The following is a 25,768-nucleotide window of genomic DNA, read 5'->3' as shown; positions in this document are numbered from 1 at the left end:
TAATAAGATTTTTGTGTATAAAATGAAGTAAGGATATTAAATTGGGGTAAACTGCATCGTATTTATATTAGCATAGCGATGATGGATATCGAGTTGATTTGTAACGACTGACTTGGAGCTCGAAACATGCAAAGTATCGGAATAGCAGGACAAGGTTTACTGCGCGATTGAGTGTGTGGGAGGAAACATTTCCCGCGCTTGCATTTGAGAACGAGCCACTTATTTATGAAGGTCACCTTTCGCTGAGAATGAGAATCAAGTTGCAAATCTTCGAGTTTCGTTTAAAAAATCCGAATACATTACATTTTGATTTTTAATCGAAATGTTACTCGGGTAGTTTTAACGATAGCTCTCTCGAAGCCACTCCTCCTCGATAATTTAACGAGATAATTTCCGTCTGGTGCTTACAAGAAAAGCACATTGATACAAGTCCTTGCCCGTATGAATGAACCAAGTGTTCAGTTATGGCCGGGAGGGAGGGGAGCGGCCGCGCTAGTGCGCATGCGCCAAACACTCCCAGTCGAGACCTGCTCCTCGCCGCAGCGAAAATAACTTAACTGTTTATTCTCGTGTCTTTTGAACTGTAGTTAGTGTTTTTTACCTCCAAAATCACCGCAATACATGAAGAAGTCTACCAGTGTTGATATAGTGATATACAAGACAGGTGTTTCAGTGTTTTCGTTGGTGAATATCGTGTTGTGGCAGTCCTGAGGAGAGGCCATGCTTTTGAACAGATCTGTAAGTTGAAAACGTTCTGGCGACTCGCTCGTCCTTCTCAAAACTCCTACACTAAAAACATGGCCGCGTTATCTAGCGGGTTTCTTTTATAAATCTGTGCAATTAGTAAGTAGCGAGTTGATAACTCGATTGTTAAAAGTTTTATAGGTTATGTCCAATTCCCTGTGGTGTAACCTTGTCAGACTGCAGTGGGGGTTGAATGAATGAACTTATTGCAACAGTCTTTCTTTCATTAGCTATCCATTCTGTCAAAGTTAACTGTACATTATGTAAGTGTGCCGTTCTGACCGTAGGAAAAACTCGGAAATGTAACATTTTACATTACAAAATAATGAAAACGAAATCCTGTTAATTCTGTGCGGTTGTCAAGAATATCTTGGTCTAGTGCCACAGTTTATTTTTGAATTGAGTGAGAGAAAACGCCAGTAGAAACTTCAGACAACCTTCTTGAAATAAGCATTAAACTGTGTTTTATACCGTACATTATATTCTACGGTAAACGTGTTTTGAGTGAAGTGAAGTGTGTGGTTGGAGCACTACTTAACTAAACTTGGATTTGTCATCTGAATTTATTGGCTGCTGCTTACAATGAAGGTAAGATTCTGTTAATTATTTTACTATTCTTCTAGACAGCAACTTAGGTCATTTTCCTATTTGTTTTATTAGCCTAACTTAACTTATGTAGGTATATCAACGAGACTTAACTTGCCTACAAAACCTTAACATAAACCTAGACACATTCATAGTGCCAAGTTATATTATTTTAATTTTCAAAGCCTTAGCCGTAGCTCTTCGATAAATAAACTAAGTTATCCTAGCTTTCTTAGTTAACCTATTATGGGAGTTTAAAGTAGCCTAACTAATTCTATGGTAACCAGACTTAATTTTTGCCAAAGTTACTTCTAAACGAGTCATGAGGGTTTGAGACTGCGTAACAGTTTAACATCGAGACCCAGTGGCGTGGGCCTACATACAAAATTTTTCCTCGTAGGTTTCTTCGTCAAACATAACTAACTAATTCTAGTTAGGTATCATGTAACCATTGGTCTTTAAGATTACATAGCCCTTAAAGTAAGTATAAGACCGAAAATGACACTGAGGTGGTAAATGTAACTTGTCTCCACTGATTGAACGGAAAGGGAGCTGAATTCCACTCTTTGCTAACTTAAAAAGAATTTATACGAACCCGGATGTCGTTTGCCCTGAGACCAGGAATGCAAGTCAAAATAATCTTTTAACAACATGTCATCACTACCGTAATTGTAACATATAGCCTATTTGCTAAGTCCTATTCCTATAATAAATTAAGGTACACATGAAACGATTAATTCACCGTTGTACGGTACCTATCTCTCTGTTAAATTCAGGACTACCGGTACTTAACTTGGTTATAACTTTTAGAGTGATGTAATATAATATATCACGAATCCTGGAGAAATGGGGCAGATTTTTTCCCTCTCAGGTTTCATTATGGATAACCAAAATCAATGTCGATAAGGCTAGCAAGTTCTGATAGCTAAAATATAGTTGGTATTTCATGTGACACATTCTAGATCTAGATTATTTGTGGCCCTGCTTTGTTTATTTTGTAGCTTCATTTATAACAAGATTCTGCAAGTTATCTTTTTAAACCAGTAAGTTAGGCCTAAAATATGCAGCATATTAGTACAGGTCCATGGCAACTCAGTCAGTGACTTAAAATGAACCCAATTGTTAGGCGTAAATGTGCTAGGCCTATTAATTAATATCATGAGTATTTTCCTCTTTGATAACTCAACTTATACTGTGGTTAGCATAGTAAGTTAGTTCATCGCTACATTGAAGGATGTTTAGTGAAATTATTTTCAACCCAATTGGATCATGTTAAAGAGTCCCATACAACCTGTAAAAATGTCTCTTACACATATTAGGGGGGAGTAGACTGTTATTTCCATATTTGTTAGAGAGTTTAATGGACCGGACCGTAAAATATATTGTTTCTTAGCATTGTAGGGATTGTTGTGAATTTATTGGATATGCTATATATTTTAACAATGAGAACCTGCCAACTTTCTAATATTCTTTTTTATTACTTTCAATTTCAAACCAAGTAGGTAGGTTATTCACTTGATTTGTTTGGTGTGGTTGACTATACAGTTCGTCGATTCTAAATTTACTTAGGTTCTAAATGCATTAGCCTAGAATGATTCTGATGATATTTCAAAATTCTGATTCTATTTATAGAACGATTCTCCTTTGTTCCTCAGGAAATTTCAGTTTTTATTATGCTGCATTGTGCTTGGTGTTGATGAAATTATCAGTATTAAGCATAGGTTTTAGGCAGACATAACATTGTACTCTAACCAACTTGAGTAATGATATGGTAGGCCCTACATAGGGTAGTCTATTGTATAAGGTTTCAGTTATTATTTGTTGAATAACAAATTTTCATGACAAACCTACAGAAAGTTTATGGGCTTTTGTAGAGATCACCGATAAACATAAAGATGGACAGTGAGTTCTCCTGCCTGAGACGTTCGAGTTCTTATCTTTTCTTCCTGGTTGGTGAACAAATGGGCTCGGAAACCACAGAATTATTGCAAATATTAAAACATTACTTTATTTACGAATAAGAGATCATGTCTACTGAAGCTGGCCTTTCATGCACTTTTAAGACCTACAGTATGGACAGCACCAACATTATCCATCTAGAAACAGAAACACTTTACATTAATGACAATCGATCCTGGATTCATTGAATGAAGGTTGGTCTTTCCAATAGTCCTACTTTGGACCTATGCAGCAGGAATGTCCTGAGTTTATACCATCCTCGGAGGAAGTGGTGATCTTTATTGCTCCACAAAACGTAATAAAAGACACATAAATTGTTGGAGTCAGGAGGGATCCCGGCGGATGGAATTTGGATGTCCCCAGCCCCGGGGAGGGGGCAAGGCAAGGGCATTGTCTGGCCCCGCGACCGGTCAAGGTCACCCTAGGAATCCGAGTTCCTAGGCCATCAATGAGGCCTCTGTCATTTCTGTCTTTCTGGTGATAAGTTATGTTTCGGAATCTCCAGCTTTGCACGTGGGCGGTGGCCAAGCGATTGTTCATGGATTTCTCCGGACAAAGAATTGGGATGGAGTTGGATGGAGGTTGCTTGGACTGTTACTTGAAGTCTGTTAGTTTGTTAGCCCCTATTGGTTATTGGGAATCGACCGGGAAGTATTTTAAAGTAAAGTTATATGGACTTATGGTTCGAAATGCGACAAAGCTTAAACTTACTAGATTGTTGATTGACAGTGGTACATCAAATTACTCTTCTATTGCAAAATGAGAAAAAATGAGCTCTACTGGAACTTCTGGAAAAAAGCCTGTGAGACATGAGACGTTTGGTATTGAACACATCTTGGTCGACATTTTTTTGAATTGGTTGCCGTCGTTAGTGTAACTTTTTGCAGTCAAATACATCCTCATACCCTGGCAGAATCAGCCCAAATCACATCTTCACAAACTCCTAGTTGATACCCCTGTACGCCCTAACACTCGTTACTCTCTCTATAGACGTAGGACTGAGTGGAGCGTAGGCAAGGCATTCGCTAGACATGAATGAGGGCTGTTGCGGAATTCCGTACAATCAGGCCACCGACTTTCCCGATCATTCATGGTTCGGTCGTAGGCTAATAATTTCTCTTTCCTCCTTCCACGACTCTCGCTGCTCGACCGTGTAACCGTTGCCGGAACTGGGCAAGGGTCGTCGTCACTGAAATTGTCCTAGCGACGTCAGTTGTCACTGAAATTGTCCTAGCGACGTCAGTTGTCACTGAAATTGTCCTAGCGACGTCAGTTGTCACTGAAATTGTCCTAGCGACGTCAGTTGTCACTGAAATTGTCTTAGAGGCGTCAGCTGTCAATGAAATTGACCAATGGTCGTCATCATTGAAATTGTCCTAGCAACGTCAGTTGTCATTGAAACTATCCTATCGTCGTCGTCACACTTGTCAGCGTCGTCAGTTGTCACTGTGGGTCTGGCCATGTGTCATCGTCCCTTGTAGACCCACGGTCGTTGCAATCGGTATTGGACAAAGGCGTAACAGTAAATGGCGAAAGGTCTTTTACATCAGAATTGGTCAAAGGTCGTCGTTACCGGAATCGGTCATTGGTAATCTTTGTGGTCTGGCCAAGGGTAATCGTCATTAAAAATGTCCAAGGTAGGTCATCGGAATTGGCTACTAATTGTCGCCATTGGAAATGAAGGATTTTACTTTTGGAAACAGGCGAGGCATGAAATTATAAATATCCTCACACATAAAGGTTTTGTTGTTTCTCTGGATCCGGCCTTTGCAGTTAATTTGTTTATCGTTTAGGCTAAATATCGTAATAATTGTAAAAGATCGTACAATCAAGTATAAAATAAGATCGGTTTCTTTTTTATTTATTGGTTAGGTGGTCAGGAAAAGATTGTTTGTGACTGTTCCCTAATTAGTGAACATAAGAATTCGTTGAACAACATACTGTTTCTCTAAAGTGTCCTTAATATTTACAAGGCGACACGACTTAAAAACAATTATAAATTAATTTTGAAAACTACAATATGAGATCAACATCGTAGATCCCCTGTAAATAGTAGTTGTTCTTGTGAAAATCCCCACTTGTAAATACGTACCATACTTAATATCAATTTCTATGAGTACAGTATTCAATTTAAAGCTGTAATGTTGCATTCATTGGCCGGGGTTTAGAGAGCGGCGACGATGTTTTCAGGTGGATGTTTTTAGGACGGACAGTGCAGACAGGAAGTGGTAGGGGGGGCCATTGAATGCTGCCTAGCCCTCGCCGAGCCGCTGGCTCTACCATTCACTCAACTCAAGCTCAAGCTGTCTACCAAGTCCAACACGGCAATAGCAATATTACGTCGGTGTTTGTTAAACCACAGTGTTTACACTATTTGCTGTTGGTCACTAAACAAATCCACTACCCGGTCCTAACCGAAGGAGGAACTTATATTAGAACGCTGCTATGACAGACAATTGTCGGAAGGAGGAGATTTTGTTTTTTTAAATGACTCGCGCAATTGACACACTAGCTGACAATCTGGTCACCAAAGAAATCCACTAGGCTTTAGGTTGTTTAAAATTACGAAAACCATAATTTCGATCTTGTCCCTTTATAACGTTGCGAGGATTATTTTCTCTATCCATACCTTCGATGTTTATAACCAAACAATATACATCGATGATCCATACAACGTGGGTTATGTCAAGTAGACTTTCCGGTTTTGTGCCAGACTACGAATTCGCGTTCGATCGAGTCATCTATATAATTACAATTGGCAGAATGAGTTTCATTTTCTGCTGTATTGAGGAAGTTGCATTACAAATGTCTTTACGCTTAGCTACCAACGGCTCAAAGCTCAGTTGACTTCATAACGCGGTGTGTAATTGAATTGGAACAGAAGAGTCAATGTAAAATTAAGTTTCGAATTTGGATTTTTTCAAGTTCAATATATTGAATCCATTTCTAGTTTGTCTCAGGTTTACTACCAAATAACATAGATTTGTGGAAACCTTAACATTATGTAGCCCCAATCACTTCAACTCGACGAGTTGCAGCAAATTTTCTCTTCATCACTCAACGTTTTGCATTTACATTTTATCACACAAACAGAAACAAAAGTCATGTTTTTTCGTAGTTTCAAGTAAGTTACGGTGCATAATCTATATTTAGGGTAGGCCTATTCTAAAATCATTCAAATTAGTGTTTTTACCGAATTCCCCTATAGAGAAGTACAGTAGCTATTACCGTAGGTGGCAGGTAAAACCAAGACCCGGGACCGATATAGGTACTTTTTCATTTTGATGTCCCTAGATGGCCGCTTTTTGCCTATTGGTATTGACTGAATTTGCTACGTGCAATAATAATGTCTCGCAAATTGTAAAGTAAGGTGATTCAATGTGCAGTGGTATATTGCAAGGTATCACCACTGTGTTCCAGGCCGTGTTTCATTAAACAATTCCCCAGTCCACAGTTCTCAGGCCCGACGTTCCTGGTCGTTAGTAATAAGTAGGCGATTCAATGTGCAGTAGTTGTGGTATATTGCAAGGTATCCACTGTGTTTCAGCCCGTGTTTCATTCCACAATTCCCCAGTCTACAGTTCCCAGACCCGACGTTCCTTGTCGTTAGTAATAAGTAGGCGATTCAATGTGCAGTAGTTGTGGTATATTGCAAGGTATCCACTGTGTTTCAGCCCGTGTTTCATTCCACAATTCCCCAGTCCACAGTTCTCAGACCCGACGTTCCTGGTCGTTAGTAATAAGTAGGCGATTCAATGTGCAGTAGTTGTGGTATATTGCAAGGTATCCACTGTGTTTCAGCCCGTGTTTCATTCCACAATTCCCCAGTCTACAGTTCCCAGACCCGACGTTCCTTGTCGTTAGTAATAAGTAGGCGATTCAATGTGCAGTAGTTGTGGTATATTGCAAGGTATCCACTGTGTTTCAGCCCGTGTTTCATTCCACAATTCCCCAGTCCACAGTTCTCAGACCCGACGTTCCTGGTCGTTAGTAATAAGTAGGCGATTCAATGTGCAGTAGTTGTGGTATATTGCAAGGTATCCACTGTGTTTCAGCCCGTGTTTCATTCCACAATTCCCCAGTCTACAGTTCCCAGACCCGACGTTCCTTGTCGTTAGTAATAAGTAGGCGATTCAATGTGCAGTAGTTGTGGTATATTGCAAGGTATCCACTGTGTTCCAGGCCGTGTTTCATTAAACAATTCCCCAGTCCACAGTTCCCAGGTCCGACGTTCCTGGTCGTAATTGGGCGGAAGCTGCTCCGAGCCGCTCGTCCCGGAAACAGTAACGACGTCCCGTCCCAACCTGAGAAAGGAAGGGATTATCCGTTTTTTACTTTTTTCAATTTCGGAAAATTACTAGGCCTACCTTCCATTGTTTGTTGACGCGGATTGAATACTCGCTGCGGATGGGTTTTTCGCATTTCGAATCGCCCGTGATCTTTATTTGATTTGGATACACGGTATGGGGATGCATCTAATCTGTTATAGGTATATAATATGCAAGCTACTAGCTGTAGTCAATTGTTTAGGTCAAGTGCAAGAAAGTGCCTTACTTTGTCTAACAAAATTAAGAATTTTTCATTTAGTTTTGTATTGTTAATTCCAATTGAATGTAGATGAATGACTCGCTCAGTGTGCTATCTACCCACTGTTAAAATTCTAGGCCTACACCATCTCGTAGTACAGTACAGTAGTTAGTAAATCTGTACTGTTCAGTTTTTGGATAATTGATAATCGATGTGGTTATGGTTTACAGTAAATTATCCTTTTAGTTTAGCTCGGTTAAATAGCTGTCGCCCCATTAATCCCAGAATTGTAAAAAAATTCTATAATTTAGATTTTTTAGATTTCTGCGTGCATGCTACTATAAGGTTTGAAGTGAAGTGAACGGTAATTGTATAATGGAAACTGGGCTGGTACGTACATAAACTTAGAAAATATGCAAAACTTTAGCCTATATAGGCCTATAGTGAACCAATTTATACATTTTATGAAACTGAGCAACAGTTCTCGCATTGCAAAACCCCTTGATTTGTAATGTACTAATTTTTCAATGACCCAACACATATTCGTCTTAAATTACTGCTCATTGTATAGATTTCCTTTCCTGGTCGGCATTTATACTCGGTTGAGTCACCGACCGCCGAACCCCGTTTGGAACAGCCGATTTGGCGGTGTTTGGTCGTTGACCGGGAGTCAGCTTACTGGAAGAAAATTATTGGAACAATCAGGGAAATGACGTAGAGTCATATTTCAACGGCCTTCCGCTTCCGGTCCGTCATCGTGTAAGTGCCCTCTCGATTGACGTGTGTCTTCAGTGTAAACGCCCTTGACGAATGTTTGTGGCATGTGTCAATGTCCTATCGATAATGTAAATGTCCTCTTGGTGGAAAGACGTAGGTCAGAGGCACGTGTAAACTCTGTAAATGTCCTCTCGATAGACCAATGCATTGCGGGACGTGTTAATGTCTTCTCGATAAATGTACTGCAGTGCGTATAAATGTCCTTTCGACAGACGTATGTTTTGTCGTTATAAATGAATGTTCTCTCAGTATAAGTATATCTTGCATGTACAATTTCCTATATGTATGTTTACGTGTGAATGTCTTCCTACTTACTATCTTAATTAAATACCTGAAACATTCTCCCTACTCTTAGTAGTTTCTTCAAACGCAATACAGTAAAATCCCGATTAATCAAAGTAATGCTATGAATTGTTAACGATTAATATTAAATGTCACGCGTTCCAGTCATATTACAATTTCTGTCTAAAAAATTGCATTTTAGCGAATTTCCCTATAGGGAAGACATGATCGGACAATGGGAACGGGGGTATTACGGGGTAAAAAGAGGTTTTTCCCATTTTTGACCCAAAAAACTTAAAATTTAGCAATTTCTTTCCAGACCATTTTGTAGAGCTTAAAAAAACAAATAATTTAGTATATTGAAGTGTTATTATGCGCCTAATGGTTACGGAGAAAATTCCAAAAAAAATGTAAATTTAAAATTCCCATGTTATTCTTATGGAGAAAAGGTAAACTGTTGTAGTTTGCTTGTTTATGAACATATTTTGATCAAATTTGGAAAATGTTTTTATTTCTTACTAACTATTAACACAGTTTGCCCTCCCTGATGCAGCAAACCTAAGTACTTGTTAAACTAATTCTATTTAAATAGGAAATAAATTTTATATTTTTAAGTAGACATTTTAGTGTAAATCCAATCAGGCAAATGGAAATTCGCTTAGTCTGCAGGTTTGCTGTGGCGATGGTATTAAATAGTTAAATAGTAGGTTCACAATTGTGGTATATAGCAGGTATATAGTTTTCCATTCCGATTACCCCTATTTCCCTGCATCATGTGAAAAATTATAGTTTATAGAGAAATCCGTATTAGATCATAAAAGAAAATATTCATTTACAAGTTTCACCTCAACCTTATCCACTATACTGTTGATTTTGTAACCAAGATTTTACCTCTGGTATAATATTGCTGTGTGTTTACACAATGAAATATGAATACGCATTTATACCTTTCTCCGTTTTAAGTAGTTTGTTGGGTAATTCCCCAAAATGTTTTAACGAGCCTTGTTAGTCGCCTCAAATCGGTTTTTGACAAACTCCTGCGGTTAAGCTGTAATTTGAGCGATTACGTTGTTCCGTTCGTCATCGTGAGTCAGATGATCCTCTACACTCTACACTCTACAGTCTACACTCGGCTCCCGACTACGTACAGAACACAAGGCGAATGTCCGTGAAACTTTGAGACTAAATGTATATTGATGTCTCAATCAAGAGGAAATCTGACAATCAAAGTAAATATGAAGTCGACACTGTTTTAATTCTGAAAAGATAAGGATGTTCCGTGTACGTGTTTGATTATGACTTTATATACTCAAACCACTGACAGTTCCAAAATCGCTGACCAGTAATCATTGTTGTGTCAACCAAAATTGATTGCTTATCACAAGCTTGTTGCACCGACTACCTACCGATATAACATGAAATACAGTATGCAATACTTTGTATTAATTACTATGGTAAACAAAAATCGCAACTATTCATCCACAACCGATGACGAACCAATATATCGTAACGATTCATCCACAGCTACGATTACTAACCAATGTATCGCAACACAGCCGATTACTAATCAATTATCGCAACTATTCATCCCAACCGATGGCGAACCAATATATCGTAACGATTCATCCACAGCTACGATTACTAACCAATGTATCGCAACACAGCCGATTACTAATCAATTATCGCAACTATTCATCCCAACCGATGGCGAACCAATATATCGTAATAATTCATCCACAGCTACGATTACTAACCAATGTATCGCAACGATTCTCACACAGCCGATTACCAATCAATTATCGCAACTATTCATCCATAACCGATTTCTAACCAATATATTGCAACGATTCATCCAAATCCGATTCTAACCAATACATCGCAACAATTCATCCACAGCTAGCCAATATTAACCAATATATCGCAATGATTCATCCACAACCGATTACTAACCAATAATATCGCAACGATTCGCCAACAGCAGATTACTAACCAATACATCGCAACAATTCATCCACAGCTAACCAATATTAACCAATATATCGCAATGATTCATCCACAACCGATTACTAACCAATAATATCGCAACGATTCGTCAACAGTAGATTACTAACCAATACATCGAAACGAGTAATCCGTTACTTACCCCCAACAACAAAACAAATGGCCAATGAATGATAGAGTGGTATTGAACTTAAAAGATACCTATTTCTTCTTTCTGCAGGACCTCACAAACATCTTGTATGGCGAAGGTCATAGAAACACACGTATCACAGTTTACATGTACTGTATACTGTAGTGGCTAGTAGTAGTACACTACTCTGAGGCCATTTCCTGATGCAACCGTTTGTCCTTGCACCTTCATTTGCCCGCAGTTTGCACCTTCACTTATATAGCAACTGTTCAGTAGGTTTTTATTATTACATCTGGACTACTCACTGAGTAGGATAAGGTCATTTTATTAGTGCTGTGTTTTTTGTGAGTTTTGGCATGTTGCGGTCACAATAATAAGCTTCGAAAGTGATGTCTCTGCTAATGGACTTTGCACTGTATTATTGCATCTTGGGGGGTTTTGAAATGTTCGTGCATTTAGTCTAAAACAGTGTGGCTTAATCTAGAGAGCACAGAATAGAAACTTCTTTCTTTCTATTCTGTACTCTCTGGGCTTAATCGTCCACACTCGCTCACTTTTAATCGTCGGTTGTATTGGTATCTTTAGCAAATTTTAACACCCGTGAATGTTCTTGGTTCTAAAATATTTTTAAGGAAATTACAACACTTTAATTTAACGATTTGGTTGTTTGATTACTTTATGATTTCTAGGTAATACGCGGAATAGAGCAAAGCTCATGATCTTTTGAGAATTTGGTTATTTGATAATTTCTTAGTTAGAAGTTACCCTCGGAATGGATTAACGCTATGCTCTTTTTGAATATTTATTAACAGTAGTTATTTGATGTTTGTTTGGTAATTTTGTTGCTTGAACTAGTCCAAAGAATAGATCAACGCTCATGTTTTAATTTGGGTGTTTGTTCAAATTGATCTTTTGATTATTTCGTAGTGTTAAGTAGTCCACAGAACGGAGCAAAGCTTAGTCCATTTGAGTATTTGACGATCTACAGTAGTTATTTTATGTTGATTGTAACATTTTTTGGGAATTCGATTCCTTGATTATATTGTAGTTTGGAGTATTCTACGCATTGGAGCAACGCTAAAGTCATTTGGGTACTTGGTGATATAGTTGTTTTATGGTAATTTTAACATTTGGGGATTTGATTCTTTGGTCGTTTGGTAGTTTGGTGTAGTCTACTCAATGTAGCAACGCTAAAGTCATTTGGGTACTTGGTGATCTAGTTGTTTTATGTTAATTTTAACATTTGGGTATTTGATTCTTTGATCGTTTGATAGTTTGATGTAGTCTACGCAATGTAGCAACGCTAAGTCATTTGGGTACTTGGTGATCTGGTTGTTTTATGTTAATTTTAACATTTGGGTATTTGATTCTTTGATCGTTTGGTAATTTGATGTAGTCTACGCAATGAAGTAACGCTAAGTCATTTGGGTACTTGGTGATCTAGTTGTTTTATGTGTTAATTTTAACATTTGGGTATTTGATTCTTTGATCGTTTGGTAATTTGATGTAGTCTACGCAATGAAGTAACGCTAAGTCATTTGGGTACTTGGTGATCTAGTTGTTTTATGTTAATTTTAACATTTGGGTATTTGATTCTTTGATCGTTTGATAGTTTGATGTAGTCTACGCAATGAAGCAACGCTAAGTCATTTGGGTACTTGGTGATCTAGTTGTTTTATGTTAATTTTAACATTTGGGTATTTGATTCTTTGATCGTTTGATAGTTTGATGTAGTCTACGCAATGAAGCAACGCTAAGTCATTTGGGTACTTGGTGATCTAGTTGTTTTATGTTAATTTTAACATTTGGGTATTTGATTCTTTGATCGTTTGATAGTTTGATGTAGTCTACGCAATGAAGCAACGCTAAAGTCATTTGGGTACTTGGTGATCTAGTTGTTTTATGTTAATTTTAACATTTGGGTATTTGATTCTTTGATCGTTCGGTAGTTTGATGTAGTCTACGCAATGAAGCAACGCTAAGTCATTTGGGTACTTGGTGATCTAGTTGTTTTATGTTAATTTTAACATTTGGGTATTTGATTCTTTGATCGTTCGGTAGATTGATGTAGTCTACGCAATGTAGCAACGCGTGTTCAGTAGGTGAACCGGTTGAAACAGCTGGCTTTCAGTGTATAACATTGTGTAACTATTTTAATCTGTGCTACGAGTTTGGAACCCAGGAGTTTTGAAAGTTTGTTACAGTACTTATATGGGCGTTGAGATTCAATGTGGGTCCGTATGTTTGCTTTCTGAGAATAATCAAAGGAACTTATTGTTAATTCTTGACTGTACTTACTCTAATTAACAATAAAAATTACCAATATAGGGGTTGGGGTGAGATTTGTTTAACTTACTTCAGATGACAGTAGAAAATGATACGTGATTAGGTAGGTTTGGTTTCTATTTATTTAGGTTTTATACATCGATGATTTAGGGTGACCAACACTCAAAAGTTCATTGTCTATGACAATTGAGGCGTTGTTACTGACTGTTAACGGGTTGCAGTTAGCAATATTTTCTCCTATAGGAGTAGTGGTTTACCCACACTCGGATATAAGTGAAGTGATTTACAAAAGGAAAACCTATGTCCTTAAGATTTTTGGTTTTAAATCGTTAATATCAACACAGGTTTTGCGCTAAAAATCAGTAGTGATACAGCTTATACTGAACCTCGTTCTTAGCTAGTTTTTCTCTCTTTGATTAATTGAACCCATCCTTGTCATGGATTACGAAATCGGCTGCACCAACATTTTAGCACAGGTATACAAGTAATATATTTTTACTCAGCAAATATTTACGGTGTGTATATTATATAAGACTGGGATCAGCAGCCTGGACGGCTAGCCTCTGCACGTGCGTTTAGGTTTTTGACCCCAGATTTGCTGTCCCACAACAAATGCACCGACTACCTTAACGTCGATTGATTTCTGTTTCGTCCACTTGGCGTTTATTTCGCCTATTATACAAATTATCGGTCATTTACTTCTGACTTGCGGTCGGTCGTTTACACCACTTGTTGATAATTGCGCTATGTATTTATTTGCTACTGTTTTATTGTGTGATTTCCTTATTGATTTGTGAGTCATTCCAATAAATTCTTGTAAGGTGGTGTGCCCTTGAGATAAAGGCTGTTGAACGTTGAATGTACCAGTGATCGTGTATCAAATCTGAAAATTGCAGAAAAATGTTGATTCGTTTTTCACCAAGAGTTACTTTTTCGTCAATTGTAAGAGTAGCTTTAATGTGCTGTGATAAACTTGTATAGCAAGGCCCCTGATTAAATAGTATTTTAGAGATATTATTTTAATTTAATAAAATTATGGAAGACAGGTTTTTGGTTGCCCAAACTAACAGAGGCAACAAACAGTGCTTAATAAACACTCGATTTAGTGGTAATTAGTTGCCAATTGAAAGGTCACTCAATGTTTTTGGTAGTCAAATTATCAAGTGTTTTAAAACGGCAGCCTAACATTTATAATTGGAGAACTAAGATTAACCCCTAGCTCTCGTATGTTGTCCCTGCGAGCCATCAACTTATTTAAAAAAATATTTCGCCAAACCCCTTTACAATAAAAGGTGGAATCCTCCTCAAACAGTGTTGGCCAACATCGGTGACTCCACGTCGTGTAGCACGGCCTCGCTGCGCCCACGGCGAGTAGCAGGGCCGCGTAACTCCGGCAGCCGACGAGAGAGAATGAGAGAGAACAACAACCTTGGTTAGCTCGGCCTCGCCCCCCCTCCCCCCTCCCTGTGTCATAGAATGGACCACTCTGCCATTCGGCTTTCTTTTTTGCTTTGCTTCTGCCTTCTGCTCGGAAGACTTCACACCTTACTTTCTTCCGTTGTCGTTGTTTTAATTTCATGCATGATGATTCACTTTGGGCTTTTTCTTGTGTGTTTTTTTCTCCCGACGTGGATGGAAGTGTGTCGATAGAGATTGTCCATCTTTGGAACTTTGAGGTTATAGAGTTGTTGTTTAGTATGATGTCCATAGTTAGTTGTCCAAGAGTGCCAATAAATCAGTGACTAAATCGAGATATTCTACCTACAAATCACTTGAAGATGTCATAAGTTTATCGTCACGCACCGACCACCGTGTTATCAAAGTGACTATATACACTCCTACAATGACGTATGATGTTAATAACAAAAATCTGTAACCATCCATGATGGATAAATAAAGCTATCACAATGTAACTATCCATGACGGATAAACATGGGGTACGGGGTCCACAATGTAATTGCGACTTTATCGTCCACCAAACTAAATATCGCGTTAGTGTATAATTTAACTACCACAATTACAATAGTGTTTCATACTAAATCCAAATCCTGTGGTGTCGGGTGAGCTGTACGTGTTATGTGGCATGGACGCTACTTGACACTATTCCACGTATCACTGCCACGCGTCCGCGGGTCTTTACAGGCCGCTGACAGTAAAATACGCCAAGTCAATGCCCAGATTTGTTAAAATGTAATAAGAATCTCAGTTTGGGTGGTTTTCTGTATTATCCGGTAGTGTAGGTAGTCTGTGTCGTCAGTTTGGATGATTTTATGTGTTATCCGGTAGTTTGGGCAGTCTGTATCGTCAGCTTGGGTGATTTTCTGAGTTATCCGGTAGTGTAGGCAGCCTGTGTCGTAAGTTTAGATGGTGTTCTGTGTTATCCGGTACTGTAGGTAGTATGTGTCGTCAGTTTGGATGGGTTTCTGTGATATCCGGTACGGTAGGTAATCTGTGTCGTCAGTGGTAATCTGTGTCGTCAGTTTGGATGGTTTTCTTTGTTATCCGATAGTGTAGGCAGTCTGTGTCGTCAGTTTGGATGGTTTTCTGTGTTATCCGATAGTGTAGGCAGTCTGTGTCGTCAGTTTGGATGGTTTTCTGTGTTATCCGATAGTGTAGGTAGTCTGTGTCGTCAGTTTGGATGGTTTTCTTTATTATCCGATAGTGTAGGCAGTCTGTGTCGTCAGTTTGGATGGTTTTCTGTGTTATCCGATTGTGTAGGCAGTCTGTGTCGTCAGTTTGGATGGTTTTCTGTGTTATCCGATAGTGTAGGTAGTCTGTGTCGTCAGTTTGGATGGTTTTCTGTGTTATCCGATTGTGTAGGCAGTCTGTGTCGTCAGTTTGGATGGTTTTCTGTGTTATCCGATAGTGTAGGCAGTCTGTGTCGTCAGTTTGGATGGTTTTCTGTGTTATCCGGTAGTGTAGGCAGTCTGTGTCGTCAGTTTGGATGGTTTTCTGTGTTATCCGGTAGTGTAGGTAGTCTGTGTCGTCAGTTTGGATGGTTTTCTGTGTTATCCGGTAGTGTAGGTAGTCTGTGTCGTCAGTTTGGATGGTTTTCTGTGTTATCCGGTAGTGTAGGCAGTCTGTGTCGTCAGTTTGGATGGTTTTCTGTGTTAGATAGTGTAGGCAGTCTGTGTCGTCAGTTTGGATGGTTTTCTGTGTTATCCGGTAGTGTAAGCAGTCTGTGTCGTCAGTTTGGATGGTTTTCTAGTGTTATCCGGTAGTGTAAGCAGTCTGTGACGTCAGTTTGGATGGTTTTCTGTGTTATCCGGTAGTGTAAGCAGTCTGTGTCGTCAGTTTGGATGGTTTTCTGTGTTAGATAGTGTAGGCAGTCTGTGTCGTCAGTTTGGATGGTTTTCTGTGTTATCCGGTAGTGTAGGTAGTCTGTGTCGTCAGTTTGGGTGGTTTTCTGTGTTATCCGGTAGTGTAGGCAGTCTGTGTCGTCAGTTTGGATGGTTTTCTGTGTTAGATAGTGTAGGCAGTCTGTGTCGTCAGTTTGGATGGTTTTCTGTGTTATCCGGTAGTGTAGGCAGTCTGTGTCGTCAGTTTGGATGGTTTTCTGTGTTATCCGATAGTGTAGGCAGTCTGTGTCGTCAGTTTGGATGGTTTTCTGTGTTATCCGGTAGTGTAGGCAGTCTGTGTCGTCAGTTTGGATGGTTTTCTTTGTTATCCGATAGTGTAGGCAGTCTGTGTCGTCAGTTTGGATGGTTTTCTGTGTTATCCGATAGTGTAGGCAGTCTGTGTCGTCAGTTTGGATGGTTTTCTGTGTTATCCGATAGTGTAGGTAGTCTGTGTCGTCAGTTTGGATGGTTTTCTTTGTTATCCGATAGTGTAGGCAGTCTGTGTCGTCAGTTTGGATGGTTTTCTGTGTTATCCGATTGTGTAGGCAGTCTGTGTCGTCAGTTTGGATGGTTTTCTGTGTTATCCGATAGTGTAGGTAGTCTGTGTCGTCAGTTTGGATGGTTTTCTGGGTTATCCGATTGTGTAGGCAGTCTGTGTCGTCAGTTTGGATGGTTTTCTGTGTTATCCGATAGTGTAGGCAGTCTGTGTCGTCAGTTTGGATGGTTTTCTGTGTTATCCGATAGTGTAGGCAGTCTGTGTCGTCAGTTTGGATGGTTTTCTGTGTTATCCGATAGTGTAGGCAGTCTGTGTCGTCAGTTTGGATGGTTTTCTGTGTTATCCGATAGTGTAGGTAGTCTGTGTCGTCAGTTTGGATGGTTTTCTTTGTTATCCGATAGTGTAGGCAGTCTGTGTCGTCAGTTTGGATGGTTTTCTGTGTTATCCGATAGTGTAGGCAGTCTGTGTCGTCAGTTTGGATGGTTTTCTGTGTTATCCGATAGTGTAGGTAGTCTGTGTCGTCAGTTTGGATGGTTTTCTGGGTTATCCGATTGTGTAGGCAGTCTGTGTCGTCAGTTTGGATGGTTTTCTGTGTTATCCGATAGTGTAGGCAGTCTGTGTCGTCTGTTTGGATGGTTTTCTGTGTTATCCGGTAGTGTAGGTAGTCCGTGTCGTCAGTTTGGATGGTTTTCTGTGTTATCCGATAGTGTAGATAGTCTGTGTCGTCAGTTTGGATGGTTTTCTGTGTTATCCGATTGTGTAGGCAGTCTGTGTCGTCAGTTTGGATGGTTTTCTGTGTTATCCGATAGTGTAGGCAGTCTGTGTCGTCTGTTTGGATGGTTTTCTGTGTTATCCGGTAGTGTAGGTAGTCCGTGTCGTCAGTTTGGATGGTTTTCTGTGTTATCCGATAGTGTAGATAGTCTGTGTCGTCAGTTTGGATGGTTTTCTGTGTTATCCGATTGTGTAGGCAGTCTGTGTCGTCAGTTTGGATGGTTTTCTGTGTTATCCGATAGTGTAGGCAGTCTGTGTCGTCTGTTTGGATGGTTTTCTGTGTTATCCGGTAGTGTAGGTAGTCCGTGTCGTCAGTTTGGATGGTTTTCTGTGTTATCCGATAGTGTAGATAGTCTGTGTCGTCAGTTTGGATGGTTTTCTGTGTTATCCGATAGTGTAGGCAGTCTGTGTCGTCAGTTTGGATGGTTTTCTGTGTTATCCGGTAGTGTAGGCAGTCTGTGTCGTCAGTTTGGATGGTTTTCTGTGTTATCCGGTAGTGTAGGCAGTCTGTGTCGTCAGTTTGGATGGTTTTCTGTGTTATCCGGTAGTGTAGGCAGTCTGTGTCGTCAGTTTGGATGGTTTTCTGTGTTATCCGGTAGTGTAGGCAGTCTGTGTCGTCAGTTTGGATGGTTTTCTGTGTTATCCGATAGTGTAGGCAGTCTGTGTCGTCAGTTTGGATGGTTTTCTGTGTTATCCGGTAGTGTAGGCAGTCTGTGTCGTCAGTTTGGATGGTTTTCTGTGTTATCCGGTAGTGTAGGCAGTCCGTGTGTTGGTCGACCGGCCGCGGAGGCTGAGCTATTTATAGCTCGTCTCTCTCAAATACGCACTCGTCGCCGACACTCCGTACTCCGAGTTGTTGAATTTTGGAAGTGTAACTCAACACTTACTTCATTTCTAAGAGTTAGTAGGCCTAATTATTTTAGGCGTAGGAGTGTTAATCATACATAGTTCGTGGCATAAAGCAAACAAACCATAGTATAATTTAGTCGGTCTGCTGTAGAGCGGTAGAGTGCTAAAACAGTCGTAGACGGAGTTAGAGATCTAAAGATTAGTGCAACGTCTCGACATCTGTTTGGGGATCACGGTACGGGTATTTTGTCGATTAAAGCAAAGTATGAGAATAGTGTTGTGGTTTTGTTAGGCACGGTATGTTAAAGATGGGTGGATTGCTAGCATAGTGGTTACCGTATCACAATTTGGTGCGAGAGGGATGTATTTAATCATCACCAAAATATGATGGGTTTGCAGCTCTCTCCGGGCGTTTTTGATCATCATTGTGATAGTCATTACAAATTCCTCGCGGCGTGGTCTAAAAAAACATGTTTTACAGGGATAAGCCAATCTTCAAGTGACTCAAACAAGTTAGTTGGTTTATTCTTATAGTGTGAAGGGAGTTAAGCCGGGTAAACACTATGTAGCAAAACCTGCTATATAGCAGATTTGTGTAACATCTAGCAATGTTATATAACATTTGCTAGAAGTAGAAAAAGTCACTTTTCAAAAGTGCTATATAACACTGCTATATGTAGCAGATTCTGCTATATATAGAAAAAATTGTGCTATCCATCGGGAGTCGGTAAAGATCAAAAGAAATGCATGCTATATCTAACATTGCTATATGTAGTAATGTTATACAAATATTTTTCGTCTAGCATCTGCTATATGTAGCATTTAGTGTCAACAGTTCACAAAAGTTCACAGTGTTCAGCCTCATGTGTACGGACGTTTTTGCTCGGGGATCTTTGTTTGCAATGGAAGGACTATAAAGCGACAGTGCGTGGGATCGGGATGCTATTATAAACTTTAATTGAACTGTTCCGTGGACAACCGGCGTTGTGGTCATACGTAAAACATTTTTGAATCTACCATCGTCTTATTTCGCGTTTTAATTATGGATCGCTTCCGCTTCTGACTTCCGATCACCGTGATAGCTGCCTCGAACAATGTCTCTTCGGCTCGACATTTTCGATACAGAATGTAAATGAGGTTGTGCTACATATAACTTAAAGCACGGGCACAGGAATCACAAAATTGTATGTAGCTTTTTTTATAGTAAAAGTTATATAGCAAAAGTTATATAACAATGTTATATAGCAAAAGTTATATAGCAGTTTTTGCTACATAGTGTAAACCCGGCTTTATAGACCTGTAAAGCAAACTTGAGTCAGATACGAGAAACAAGGAAGGTGTGTGCCCAAGTATATCAGGGCAAGCTTTAAGTTGAGGCCGGTTAATGCAAGCAATGGTCAATTTATGTTATATTATAGGAGACTAGTTCGTGCTTACACGGTTAATTAAAGTGGGCCACGGCTAGGATGAGTTGTGATGTATATAGCCACCTAGGATCATGACGATGCATGGTGCAGGCTACAGTAAGCTACAGTCGCTATGCCGGAAGTCACCGACGGTGTGCCGGACGAAGGTGGCGGGGGAACGAACTTTAACGCCGCCGTGGCGACCTCAAGGCCGCTCGGACGTGATTCAAGGCACTCGGGGAAAGTCGCCCGTGATAAACAAGTGTACCTATCTCGCTATCTCGCCGCGTCAAATATTGTGCATTGCAGCTCAATGGCTAAATAGAATGCTCAGACTTTGACATTAAAGTAGGCTTCCATAAACACAGTATTTTGAGTGTTATGGAATTTTAGACTTGGGTTTGAACATTAACTATTGGATACTGATGTAGTCAAAGGTTCGGTGTATGAAGTACGTTTATTTTTCGTTTTGATTAATGGAACACATAATTCTGAAGTAAGGAGATCGATATTATGTAATGTTTTGTGGAACATAGAGCTAGTAATGTAATTCATGCAAGTTTCCTTTTTATGAACAGGGAACTGGATACCAGATCTCACGTTTGTTTCAGCCCTTTCAAGATTGTGGGTTACTGTCTAAATATTAAAATCTAAATACAGTATTTATTTCTTGTCCGCCTACCACACTGCTAGTCACCATACTGTCTTCTCGTCACCAACGTGGACAGATTGCAGTCAACTCTTGTAGGCACTCCTGGTGTAATCAATTACCATGCCTCAGTGGAGTACTCGATTTCGAGCAACAACTATACATTACTGTTGCTGTATGGCATTTCTTGTCCGCCTACCACACTGCTGGTGCTGTCTCCTCGTCACCAACGTGGACAGATTGCAGTCAACTCTTGTAGGCACTCCTGGTGTAATCATTTACCATGCCTCAGTGGAGTACTCGATTTCGAGCAACAACTATACATTACTGTTGCTGTATGGCATTTCTTGTCCGCCTACCACACTGCTGGTGTTGTCTCCTCGTCACCAACGTGGACAGATTGCAGTCAACTCTTGTAAGCACTCCTGGTGTAATCATTTACCATGCCTCAGTGGAGTACTCGATTTCGAGCAACAACTATACATTACTGTTGCTGCATGGCATTTCTTGTCCGCCTACCACACTGCTGGTGTTGTCTCCTCGTCACCAACGTGGACAGATTGCAGTCAACTCTTGTAGGCACTCCTGGTGTAATCATTTACCATGCCTCAGTGGAGTACTCGATTTCGAGCAACAACTATACATTTCTGTTGCTGTATGGCATTTCTTGTCCGCCTACCACACTGCTGGTGTTGTCTCCTCGTCACCAACGTGGACAGATTGCAGTCAACTCTTGTAGGCACTCCTGGTGTAATCATTTACCATGCCTCAGTGGAGTACTCGATTTCGAGCAACAACTATACATTACTGTTGCTGCATGGCATTTCTTGTCCGCCTACCACACTGCTGGTGTTGTCTCCTCGTCACCAACGTGGACAGATTGCAGTCAACTCTTGTAGGCACTCCTGGTGTAATCATTTACCATGCCTCAGTGGAGTACTCGATTTCGAGCAACAACTATACATTACTGTTGCTGTATGGCATTTCTTGTCCGCCTACCACACTGCTGGTGTTGTCTCCTCGTCACCAACGTGGACAGATTGCAGTCAACTCTTGTAGGCACTCCTGGTGTAATCATTTACCATGCCTCAGTGGAGTACTCGATTTCGAGCAACAACTATACATTACTGTTGCTGCATGGCATTTCTTGTCCGCCTACCACACTGCTGGTGTTGTCTCCTCGTCACCAACGTGGACAGATTGCAGTCAACTCTTGTAGGCACTCCTGGTGTAATCATTTACCATGCCTCAGCGGAGTACTCGATTTCGAGCAACAACTATACATTACTGTTGCTGTATGGCATTTCTTGTCCGCCTACCACACTGCTGGTGCTGTCTCCTCGTCACCAACGTGGACAGATTGCAGTCAACTCTTGTAGGCACTCCTGGTGTAATCATTTACCATGCCTCATTGGAGTACTCGATTTCGAGCAACAACTATACATTACTGTTGCTGTATGGAATTTCTTGTCCGCCTACCACACTGCTGGTGTTGTCTCCTCGTCACCAACGTGGACAGATTGCAGTCAACTCTTGTAGGCGCTCCCACTGCTTGCTAACGTGTTCAAGAAATTTTGTTTCTATAACTTACATGTAAATCGATTTAATTTTTTAATATCTAAATGTTCATAGTGCTAACTGATACCTGACTACTTTGAATTTTTTTCTACAATATATGTACCGTATTGAATTTAAAAATCGTATATGCCTATGTATCTTCAGATAATAATTTCGAATTTCCTTAATACAAATTAATTAAACTTTTGGTAAACGCAAAATAGTTGAACAACTTACTAATACATTTTCATCAGTTATTATAATCATAAAGGATTTACAGTGCATAGAACCACCGCCCTAAAAATTAGTATTGTTTCATAACGTTCGCTTGAATCAAATATTCGTCGTTAATTCCAAATACTTTAATAATTTATTTGTAAACTAAATAAAATAGTAATTCACATTCAACATTGTTAGATGAGTTTTTACACATATTAGCGCAACGTTTCCAAACATGGTGCCAGTTATAGATGTTAGAAGGGACCAAATTATGCGGATAGGTCCAATTTTGGGCTGAGATTGGTCCTTCGGGCTACAAAACATTGTTAACATTTCATCAACCCCCCCCCCCCCCAACATAGACCCCTCACCCTTCCCGTAACATGTTTAGTGCTTACATACTCCTCATCAGTCTGTTGGAAGACTCATCACAATTTTCAGTCGATTGAATCTACAAAATACTTGGCTCCTCAAGAAATTATAGTCAAATGTAATTTTAAAATGTAGGCCTACTTTTTGCATTAAAATACTTTAATCGTAAAGTAAAACTAAAACATACTTCTACAACTCTACAAATAAGTGTATTTAATTTACGAAGATTCCCAACTGTTTAAGCATTTTTATGTACTATGCTTGTACGTGTTGTATGTGTTTTTGAAATTATTTAACCCCTACTTAATCTACAATGACAAACCAGTGAGCACAATGTTAATAGTGTAACAGTTTGTTAAACTATTCGAAATATTTTGCTATGTGTCTAGGAAGAGTTTTGTTATGTTTTGTAACATTTAATCAAATTTAGTCGGTCGTAATTTGACCAACAAAAGCGACAAAAATAGTTATTAGTTGACTTATCGTCAATGAACACACGCCGTGTCTGTGTCTTTCTATATATATCAACATTAAAATTGCTGTTTCAGTAGTTTATCTTACGGACTACCCGCCTATTTTAAAGGGTTCGAGTTCGCAATTTCACTATGAAAATACGCCTTGAACAATTCATGTAAATACTTTTACTTTTCGCCAATGAACTATATTGTGAAATTATGGGTTCTTTTATTTTATTTTCGGAATCCGCACCTATTTTCAAGGGTCCAAGTTCACAATTCCAGCATACAGATACACCTTGAGAAATTAATTGATTCATTCAAACGTGAACACAACGCGACAAAAATACTTTTACTTATCGCCTAAATCTCAATATGACGACACTGTGGTTTTAGTCGTGTAACTTTCCTGCGATAAATATTTTTGACGTAGGCCTATACCTAATTGCTTCCACGATATCCTCGGCGGCCATTAGTGAATTGAAAATCATTGTCTTCGGTCGTGTATCCTGTATATTGTAGACAGTGTCCTCCTCGCGGTGTTCAGGTATGTTGTGATTGTTTATCTTATTTGATATACTGATAGGAAATTAGTTCTGGCAGTAGTGTAGGGACGAGTAAGTTAGTATATTCGTTGATTAATGTGTCTTACTCTTTAGTAAAGAATTTGATAACTAACGTTATTGGTAACATTGACGGCTTTCAATGTGATTGGTGCCTTTTTGAACTATCTTATCTGGTTTGGAGGGTTTGCTTGGTTGTTTACAATAATAGGCCTACTATAAGTTGTATATCATTGGTGTTTTATAAAAATGGATTATTTCTGTAAACATAGAGGAAAGGTTATTTTCCAATATTTTGCATTAGAATATTTATTGCAAATTACAAGTAACATGTTTTTTTCCTAAACCTACGTAACAGGTATAGCCTACCTATTGTTATTTGAAAATAAAATTATTATAAACCTGATTCAGAAATCAGGAGTTGATCATCAAACTCCCCATTTTCAATTAGAGATAAAACAATTGTCCCACTGTATTGTAGTTTAGTCTATAAAGTGCAAAAGTCAATTTTGATTTATGAACAATGAAATAGTTGAAGGTATGAAAACCAATTACAGTACTGTACATAATCGTTGGTTTAGCCGTTTGCTTTTGCTAATTTAGTTGTAGTTGAACTATTGAGTAATCCTATAGTCTACATCCCATTCGTATAATATGCGCTGATGTAACTTATTTGTCTTATTTGTGATTCGAAATGGACTGATAATGTAATAAAAGATTTGATTTCTAATGCGTCATAGCTATTGCCGCGAGTAAAAAAAAATTAATTACGACTTCTATATTGTGCGCCAACCAGTAGAAAATATAATTTGTATCGTAGTTTACTCAGTGAGTGGCTTATTCAACTGTGTAATTACAATATAAACTTACATCTGGTCCATACAGATAATATTATGTCTGATTCAGTGTCCAAAAGTCAGTGTAGTGAATGTCTCGACCGTACCGCGGTGGCCATTTCAGTGAATGAACGCCATGAACGCACGCTCGGCGTGAAAGATAGCAAATTAGGCCAGCAATTAGCGTGTTTCCGTTAGAGGTATGCGGAATATTTCCGGTGCACATTGTCACTTCCGGTGTATGAATGGAAGGGACGTGTGACGTGCCTGCGAGTAGTGGCAGAGGATACGAGTGTACGTGAGTGTTAACGTGGCCCCGGGCTCAGCCCGATCTGCACAAAGGAGGTCTTTACACTTCGAGTCGCATTGGGGTCACGTTTTGTTCGATTGGCAAATGGTGATTCAAAGGGGAGTGGAAAGGCGAATAGGCTTTGCGAGTCACGGAATTTGTTTGGCAAAACGAAACGACATTCCACAAATGAAAAACTGAGTTTTAAGTCATAAGTCATTTGTTGTCATTCGCCAAATATAAAAACTGATGAAACTGTATACCCTTAGCAATATGGGAGTGGCCCTGAACGTCAGATAAATACAATATTTAAAGGGCATTCCCATATTGCTAACTTCGATGTGAGAAAATAAACATGGATGTTCAATCACCGATTTTCGTGACAACCCCGAAGAAGTTGTCGACTGAAGCCGATTCGCATATACAGTATTCCGTTTATGGAAATAGCGAAATAGCTGTCGCTAATTTGTAGTAAAAAAAGCTTATCCCTGTGGCCAGTCACAGATTCCAAAACATTTCTCAGTGTCTAAAATTCTTTATTCTACATAATTTTTTGTTGCTAAATTCGTTGACGCCACATAAACGATCTTACAATCAGTCGACCCTATCAGTTTGACTTGGTTAAGTCAGAATATTCTATAAAAATATATAATTATTTTACACTGGCACAATCTGTC

General features: G+C 39.4%; 1 protein-coding gene across 1 annotated transcript in view; it reads left to right on the top strand.

The window, feature by feature from the left end:
- The first annotated feature begins 502 nt into the window (after window positions 1-502).
- Window positions 503-25,768, top strand: part of LOC128990536 (protein sprouty homolog 3) — a 43,875-nt gene continuing 18,609 nt past the window's right edge. The window contains exon 1 of the mRNA XM_054412941.1: window positions 503-1,332. The gene's annotated coding sequence lies outside the window, so the exon portion shown is untranslated. The remainder of the gene's footprint in view (window positions 1,333-25,768) is intronic.

The sequence above is a fragment of the Macrosteles quadrilineatus genome, unplaced genomic scaffold (genome assembly GCF_028750875.1).
Source record: "Macrosteles quadrilineatus isolate MER2022 unplaced genomic scaffold, UCM_ALF_1.0 Scaffold_3__2_contigs__length_128488019, whole genome shotgun sequence".
Classification (NCBI taxonomy): Eukaryota; Metazoa; Arthropoda; class Insecta; order Hemiptera; family Cicadellidae; genus Macrosteles; species Macrosteles quadrilineatus.
The sequence above is the reverse complement of the archived record's forward strand: the minus strand, read 5'-3'. Positions and strand labels throughout refer to the sequence as shown.